Source organism: Lygodium microphyllum, chromosome 17 (genome assembly GCF_053477565.2).
Source record: "Lygodium microphyllum isolate KBCC chromosome 17, Lygodium_microphyllum_v1.1.10, whole genome shotgun sequence".
Taxonomy (NCBI): Eukaryota; Viridiplantae; Streptophyta; class Polypodiopsida; order Schizaeales; family Lygodiaceae; genus Lygodium; species Lygodium microphyllum.
In genome coordinates, this window is record NC_141151.1 from 6,729,476 (window position 1) to 6,738,909 (window position 9,434).

Below are 9,434 nucleotides of genomic sequence, written 5' to 3' on the forward strand. Positions count from 1 at the left end.
TGTCCAAGTTCGTGAGCCCTTCTTTCCCACCGGTTCCAGATGATCCTACCATTTGTGACGAGTTTTTAACCTCTTACAGTAAGTGGCCTGGTCCAGTCCGTGGCACTACTGTTCTTCTGACACTGAAGAGTCTAGGCAAGGCTCTTGGTCTGCCATATCGTGGGGAGTCTGTCCTGCTGCCAGACACTTGTTCGCCAATGACGATATTTTGAAGTTGTTGCAGAAGCAGATTCAAGATGTTCTTGATCCGAAGAAGGTCATTACCACGTCAGGAGTCAGTGTGCCCATGATTTCCAATCCCCTATGGAAACAGCTATGCCATGGTTTCCAAATTCCATCCATTATACTCTTCCCCATCTTTAAAACTTTGAGGACAAAGCTAATTGAGGCTAGGATGGCTTGTATCATAGGAAAAGGGCTTGCAAATAACTTGCACTAGCTAGTCTTGTGAAATAACTATAAATAGGGAAAAAGGTGCTATTGTGGGGGTCTTTTATCATTTTGATGAATCAAACTTTGTGAGTGACTTCCATTTTTTTGGTACTTCAATTGATCCATGGTTGATTTATTGATGAAACTGTGGGTGCTAGCATTATCTACAAGAATGAAGACATTATTCCCATGGATGCTCCCTTGTATTCTAAGTGTGCTTGGACTCCTAGAACCAGTCCATGCATCCATTGAGATGGAGTAAGTTGAAGCGACAACGTGAGAAGAGTCCTCTCTACCGAGATCAAATGGCACATGCCCACCCAAGTCAAAGAGAAAACCATTGGATGGATCATAAAACTACTCTTGACCACCGTCCTCCTCATAATACTTAACTTTAGCATGTTTCATATTGTTTGGATACTCATCTTCATCTTCAAAATCCTTAATGACAAACATGCTATTAAGTTTGGCCTTTTTGTATGCACATTTAGAGGCATGGTCTATTGTATAATTCTTCCCACACTTAAAGCACAAGCCCTTTTCCTTTCTTTCCTTGAATAGGCCCATGGGGATAAACGTTTGATTGCCTTAAGAAGTCGATCCTTTAGGTTTGTTATCCACTCATTTATTCTTTGGTTGATAACTATTTGCTAGTCTGAAGTTACTTTGAGACCTAGAAGCATTGAATGGTGGATAGATAGGTACTCTAGAGCTTGCACTAGGTACATTATTGCTACTAGAAGTGCTACCAAACTAACCTACAATCATTGGCTATCCACAAGTGGGCTAAACTGTAGGCTCTCTTCTATATTTTGCTTCATACCTTTCTCTACAAGATCAATATCCTTGAAAAAGTGGTGGGGTTTTGGGCCATAATACCATGACCAATTTAGTGTAATGCCATGGATAATTAAGTGTAATACCTCCTCCTTTATCCACAAGCTTAAGGGGGGAAATCAATGGGGGCCTACCCTAATGTATGGACTTATGTATCTTTTGGAAAGCATGTGCACACACACACACACACACACACACACACACACACACACACACTCTCTCTCTCTCTCTCTCTCTCTCTCTCTCTCTCTCTCTCTCTCTCTCTCTCTCTCTCTCTCTCTCTCTCTCTCTCTCTCTCTCTCTCTCTCTCTCTCTCTCTCTTCCTTACACTTACGTGATATCGTAAGTTGCACGTGGTTTATCCCTCAAGAAGTTCCCTTAGTGGACATTAGACTAGTGTGTTTTAGATTGACATAAATTTTGTTGTTTCACAATCTCATGTTGTTTTATTATTAATAGTCATATAATGGGGACATTAAAATATTTTTAATGGACAAAACCAATCTCCATGTCTAGCATTTTCAAAATTGTTATTGAAAAAGTATTGGCTTGGTTTTTTACTATATCATGATACCTCCCAATTGAGTTAGTTGTATATATATAAGTAGGAGTGGATTTGTGATAGAATTATCTTGTGTTCCCAATTTGAAGGTATATTATTGCCTTTAGAAATGAACCTTATTGGTTCAAAGGGGAGACGATTTCTTTTGGTAAAAGTTTTTGATAGATGCCCATCTTTGAATACCACAATCTTTTAATAGATGCCCATCTTTGAATACCACAATCTCCATATTGAGAAAAATTGTTAGATAGAGATGTCAACCCAAACATGCATTTGAACCAATGCTTGATGTTAAGAAAGATGACTTTGTGCCTGTTAGACCTTCAGATCCAATATATCCAAATGGCTTGATGTTGCACAAAGTGAGATGGATACAAATAGAAATTCCAACAAATTCAACAAGGTATGTATACAATATTGGGCACCAATTTGTAGTTATCAAAATGCTACAGATGTGGAGGTGTATCTTAATTGTTGGGATAAATATTGGATGTGCAACAAAAAAGATCATGAATGATGGGAAACAATAGATAGCATTGTCATCTCTTGGATGAAGAAAGGTACAAAATCTCTCAAAAAAATTAAAACTCCCCCAAAGGTTATATTGATGGCCAAACAAAGTCTACAAGAATCCAATACTAATCATCCCCTTAACATTATAAATTGATCATAAAATTAGTCCATGTTTATGAAGTCTCATGGACAGATATAAGTTACGAACTTCTTGTCTTTGATTGTGGTGTTGCAAAAGATCATGGGATCTAGAACATCAATATGGAGATGATCATAGAAACAAAAGTATGAGAGAATCATTTTAGAACGTCCCATCTTTGTTTACTTCCCATTCTTTGGCTAAAATGTGTATTCAAAGTAGAACAAGTATAGGTCACAACATAAAGGTGAATAAAAGATTATTGTGGTTGGAAAATTCTTCAAACCATCAAGCCCTTCATGTGGAATGGTTTCATAACACTTCTTAATATCAAGAGAGCAAGCACTAAATAACATTATTGGGAAGCAATGACTCAATAAGATTGGATTCATAAGCTTGAAGCTAAGAAAACTTTTTGATTGAAGGTGCCACACATAGCTTTAAGCATTCCCTTGCATGTGTTTAGTAATTATGTATTTAGAGCAATAATTTCAAAACAAAAACAAGACAAGGCATTTGCAAGGCATCTAAAATATTATTTATGCAATTTAAAATTGTACATAAAGAAATAAAGTAATGTGAAACAGTAAGTGAATTCAAGATTTACATGACTTTTGAGCTATTGTAGTGAGTATTGAATATCCTCTTGATTGAACAAGGTTCATAGGAGCGAAATCTAGTCCATTATTTCTTTGTTTGGCTAGTTGTAGTAAAAAGTATTTGTATATCAATGAGGGATTATTTTGAGCTTTATCGAAACCTACAACAAAAAAGTGATTTGTGGTATATCAAAGCATGGGGATACTTCATTCACTTGAATTTGGATTAACTGAGTGAAAGTAAGTTCAAGTTCATTTTGGATCAACTGAGTGAAAGGCTCAATTAGGTTTGGGATTTGCAATTGGAGGATTTCACTAAAGGTTAAGAAATCATCAAGTAGAGCCCATTTTGCATCATAAACATCAGGTGAACATGATGAGATATGATTTATACATAATTTGAGTAACCTTCTGAGAGAAGGATTTTCAATAATATTGAGATCACTAGTCACTAAATGGTCATATTCTTTTAAGAAGAATTTGGAATCATACATGTGAGAAACACATGAAAAGCATTCCTTTAGGCAATACAGTTCCTATTTGAGTGAGGGAGGAAAATCCATCCAAAGGTGAAAGATGACCATATTGAGCTAGGAAGGGATACATCTTGTGGACAAAATAATTCTCATAAAAGAGATTTGAGATGTAATTTCTCCAAGAGTACATTTGCAAAGAGAACATCAATTATAGTCTTTTGACTTCTTTTTGGGAATAGGGAACTCCTTCCATGAGATTATATCGAAATCGTTACAAGACTTAAAAAATTAGATAACTAGTAAGAGATTGCTTTTCAAATTAGCCATTACAGGATATGGAAAATTCTCCATAGAGAATGAAATGGTTACAAATGCCAAGCCTCCTATAAAAATATCCATTATTTTATTCCTTGTGAAGATATGTCTCATATATAGGTTTAGCGCACATCTCAATTTCCCCTACTAAAAAAAGCCCAACTGAAACTAGCTATATCAAGGGGTGGATACTCTCTCTGTTATGCTACATACATACATACATACATACATACATACATACATACATACATACATACATATGGATAATCTCTCTATTATGCTACACAACACACACACACAAAGACGCAAACGTGTGTGTGTGTGTGTGTGTGTGTGTGTGTGTGTTAGAGATGTGTTTGCATGTATCGATTGCTGGATATCATAAAAACACATCATCTATTGAGGAATGGCTTCAAGTGGTTGAGTATGAAGAGTCCATAAGATTTTATAGAGTGTTGAGGTAGTATTGAGAAGGATGGCATTGCTACATGGCTACTTTGTAGGATGCTTGTGATTCTTAGTATACTAGTAAGCTTATTGTAGTTGAATTAGCACCTACAAAGTAGCTATGTAGTAATGCCAAGCCATTTCTAATGTTCACATTCAACATGTAGAAGTTTGTAAAATAGCTTGGCATAATAGTTTGCAAAGTTATTATAAATGCACTAGACCAATTCTAGGCCTCTATTGCAATCGAGATTTGACTAGCATTTAATTATTATATGAAAGCTTATCACCTATGGCACCATGGATGTCTAAGGCACCATGGATGATGCATTAGGGATATCTAAATCTCCAGATTTGGTGCTCAAAAAGTATTTTTAGAATTTGAGTATGGTTTGGGCATTTCCAATGGATTTAAAGCACATGAAAACCCCAGACGTGTCTTTGAATCATCAAAGTTTAACTCCAAATGAGGAAGAAACAAACAGCCTATGTCTTTGACCCATTGGAGAGATAAAGTTGAAAATTTAGTTTGTCCAAGGTACAAAGACAACTCTTTTCTCTCTCTTAAATGAAAAGAAGGTAAAGAACTACCATTACTATTTGCAAAATTCTGTGATCTGGCAACTTATGACCTCTATTTTCTCTTGCACTTGGGTAGATGAACAACCACATGTAAAAGAGTGTTAAGTGATTATGTATAACCACAGTTCCATGCTTTCTATATCTACAAAAAAAAGTCATTGTGATGATTGTCATACATAATCAAAAGTTTATGGGCACTCATTAGTCGACAACATGTCCTAATGGTTCTTCATGCCTTTACACATAAAAGTACACCTTTAGAGCTAATGGTTCTTTATGAAGTTCATACACATCAAACACATGTTGAGAGAGAGAGAGAGAGAGAGAGAGAGAGAGAGAGAGAGAGAGAGAGAGAGTGTGTGTGTGTGTGTGTGTGTGTGGGGAGGGGGGGTAGTGAGTTTTAGATAAATGTGTTTTCATATTTTGATAGTGATGTATGTTAACACGCTTGTGACAATCAAGGCACTTTTTCCCTCACTAAGAAGTTTTGAGCAAGACCCCGTCTCCATATAAACATCCGATCAACGGAAGCCCACCAAAGGGCAATGGAAATGAAGAGGCCTCAATCACATCATTCCTGAAAACTCTAGTCACAGGGATGTGTGAGCCAAGCCTCTAACCCAACTATAAGATGATAGGGAGGAACTACCGAAAGGCTCCATAAGCTGCCTAGAAACAATAGGGACCAAGGGCCAAGCGGTAAGGAATGGTGGCTCGGTGACGAAGAAAAGGGGTAGCCGCATAAAAGAAAGGCCCAAAGTAGAGTGAAAACTGTGAAGAAACTCCTCACGATCTTGGGAAGGCCCCTCTAAAACACAAAGGGCTAGGAAATCCACAGCCACATCACCAATATCATCGCCCTGTGAAAGAGATGGGGCTCCATATATACTCATACACTCTAGGGCAAACCTAGCCTTGCAAATCTTCTACATTGATAATTCTTGGAACCCGAGGTCCTGCATCCGGTATCGGAGTGAGCTTCATCTTCTTGGGTAGATTCTTTAATACGTGTGCTTCATCTCCTGTGATTGGGCAAGATTTGATGAGCATTCACAAGCTAACTAATATTGCGAGAAAACTTGCAAGGCTTGGTATCGTGAAATTTTTGTTATTCTAGCTGGTTGAGGACTTTGTTTGCACTATTTGAAGCTCTACACATGCTATTTCATCCTTTTGTGCAAAACTTTTGATAGTGCTCATTGGTGTATTTAAGGCCTTTACTGCAATATATATTTTTAGGTATTACTTTGTATAGATTTTCCTCCATACATGAAACTTTTGTATGATATAGTCAATCACCATGGCTGACAACAATGTGACATATTCCGTATGCTGGATGGAACCAAGTATCCATTGTAGACTTATATGGTTGCAAAAGTGGTGTGAAAATTTGTGCAAGGAACTAATGTCATGCTATTGTGGCTATGGAAGCCGAACTGTAGCATAAACAAGTGCTGGAGAGGATGTTGCAAGTTCCACTTGCATTGTAGTCAATGTGCTATCCTAAACTAACTGTGAAAGAGACTAAGAAGAAAGAGGCTAGTATTGGGTGCTGTAGATACCTCTCCTTCTAGTTCACAAGTTGTAAATGGTTGTGTAGGATACAAGATGGGTAATTGAGATTATGAACCTTTTCTACGCGATTCTTGTATATGTATTGTGAATTCACAAATGTGGTACTTTGATATTGGTGTACTTTGTAATGTAGTTTGTTAATTCTACTTGAGTGTGCCCGCGCCCCCCTCCCCCTCTGCTGAGGATGGTATTGTCACATTGGCTTACACGCTTTTGCGGGTTGGTCACAGCCCTCTAGGGTTGTCACTTCCATGTACGTGAGTGCCATCTCTTGTTCTCACCACATCGGTTTTCTTGACACTCATGTTGTGAACAGAGCTAGGGTTGGGGGGGTTGGGGACAGCAAAGCTATGGACTGGGGATTTCCTTCATGGAAGCAAGCTACGGTTGGTGAGTTGTATACCCATGGTGGGAGTGCTATGGGTCAAGATAAGTCTAGTCCATCCTTGGTGGAGCATTTCCAAAATTGGCTTGCTGGGTTCGTGGGGGGAAGCAGAAAACTGCAAAAGTACAGTTGTAGTATTCTACCAAGGAGCACCGAATTGCATGACCGCTGAAGAGTGGCTGCGTGTACCATAAGAAGTAGATTCGTGCTGGTTGGTTTCGGCGGTTAGGAGAAGGAGAATGATATGGCATTCAAATTTGACGACAGAGATCGCAAGAATACTTGAATCCTCTCTCGCGCGTCTCATCAGTGAGGAAGCCGGCCGGGGCCGTGAGCCGTCCGTGGCTCTTGGCGCACCGAAACGATCGAGAAAAATTTGGACCATTTCTCGATTTGTGCGTGTCATCCTTGCGCAGGGGCCATGCTAATCTTCTCTGTATCGTTCCAATTTTATCAGATGTCTCCGAAGAGACGAAATGAAGCGGCCTGCCCGCGCGCCTATTCATACCACTTTTATCTATGGAGCTCCTGGGATGTGGGATGGTGAGAGCACACGTGGCGCCCCCGCTGTATCTCTCTCTTCTCGCTCTGGGGACCGGCTCGGGCCCCGGCGCTTGCAGATGGAGAAGACTCGCTAGGCCGGTAGCAGGGAGACGACGACATACGCTGTTCCTTCCTTCCGATCAGCAGGGAGTTTGTGCCAACGACGGGTGTCGCCGTGTGAGGAGGAAGCATACCATGCGTGCGTCTCACATTTCCCTTGGGGATTTATGCTTCGCTTCCCTTAACCACACACGTAGCTCTCTGCTGAATATGGCAACCGATCGTTATCGTTTGTGCATATCACATGATCCGTGCCATTAAGAAGATATCGCGGTGGGGTACTTCCATGAGCCCTAGCGGACGTCCACATTGGCAATTGCGATCTATGGTAGGAGGCCCAAAGTGTCTCCATACGAGCCTTACTTCTTCGCACTCCCATGTGCACAACTGGGCATCGGCACCTCAGGCCAACGAACCATGCCCGGCTCTGATGATGTGAATCTATATCGGATGTAACACGTCTGGAAACATTGGAAACACGACAAGCTCCCGTGCTACCATCCAACCAACTGCTCATGTGCCAATTCGTCCTAGGCCCTAGGCCCAATGTGCACTTGGGGAGAATGCTTGCTGTATCCAGCTGTCCGAAGCGGCGACACCATCTTGTTTTGGAACCATGCAGCCTTACTTTTCAATACTGCGCCATACTATTGCATTATTAGTGCTTACTCACTTCTAGAGATAGGCCACATAGCAGCTCGAGCAAGTCCCCCCCCCCCCCCCCCCCACCGGAAGGGATTCTTGATAGGCTCTAATGTTGATATCATGGCTCATTATCAGTGCGTGTGCCATCTACAACTCATCTCTTTTAGCTAGCTAGTTAGCCAAGCTTTTGGCTCTCTAATAGACGTCATTTGAAAGTGTAGATGCCAAATCTATGTCTCCAAATTAGAAAACAACATCATAGTTTATATTCTACCTTAAACATGTAGAAGCACGAGAAAAATAGAAGAGTTTGCTAATGCATCAATTGTGCCAAGTGCACTTGTTGAGCACAAAGGTAGAGCATGCACCTTTAGTGAATTCCAAACATATTTGTGGTCAATCATGCATTTTTAGAGGGCAACTCATAGAAGTAGGTTCCTAAGGAGCTCCTCATCCAACCATATAACGAATGAACCTCTTCCATGAGCACACCCAACACCATTGATCATATACTTTACAAAGGAGTTAATAAACATGAGACCCTTCACATGTGGCTAATAACCTTGAAATGAATGCTCTCGACCCATTGGAGATGGAAATTAGCAACATATACTCCATCCTTCCCTTAAACATTTATAAATAGGGCATTGGCAACAGAGGAGGCAACTCTCAATCTTCCGAATGAACCCATCAATCCTCTCAAGCATCGATACACTCCTCAACTTAAACGTATTCTCAATCACCACCAACTCTCATCTCCATCTTCTCTTACTCTCAATACCTCTCCACCTTGTTAGGACAATAACAAGGAGAGCTTGGAGAGGAATGGACAAGTGAAGAAGCACAAGATGCTAATGTTGTCCCTCGCACTTGAAGATTGGTAGCCAATATGTTTTCAAATTCACCTAGAGATCTTATGGTCTTGAAATGACAACTGAATGAATGCCTTGATGGCTCATGTTGTGCCATCATAGCCACCACTCTTAATGCAAGTAAAGCTATGAAGATGGCTCCATTTGGCAAGGAAATTCTTATAAAACAACATCATAGTTTATATCTTACTTTAAACATGTTGAAATAGAAGAAAATATACTAGTGTATTAATGCAAGTTAGTAGTGTGAAGATGGTTCCATTCCGTAATGACAACCTCATAGCTCAAAATTAACTTATCATGGCCCCCTCCCCCCGCAAGTTCTATTTTTTGTATATTGCTTAAGTAATTGAAGTTTAGAGAGTACTGGTTTCATATAAAAGGTGCACCAAAACACGTTTTTTTTCTTAAAGTGCTCAAATTGTGATGGAAATACCATAATATTTTGATTT

At 39.8% G+C, this 9,434-nt stretch overlaps 1 non-coding gene across 1 annotated transcript; it reads right to left on the reverse strand.

Moving 5' to 3' along the window:
* Positions 1-7,232: 7,232 nt before the first annotated feature.
* On the reverse strand, positions 7,233-7,335 carry LOC148021540 (U6 spliceosomal RNA). The gene has a single exon (XR_015694510.1). It is a non-coding gene; the product is annotated as a U6 spliceosomal RNA (small nuclear RNA).
* Positions 7,336-9,434: the final 2,099 nt, after the last annotated feature.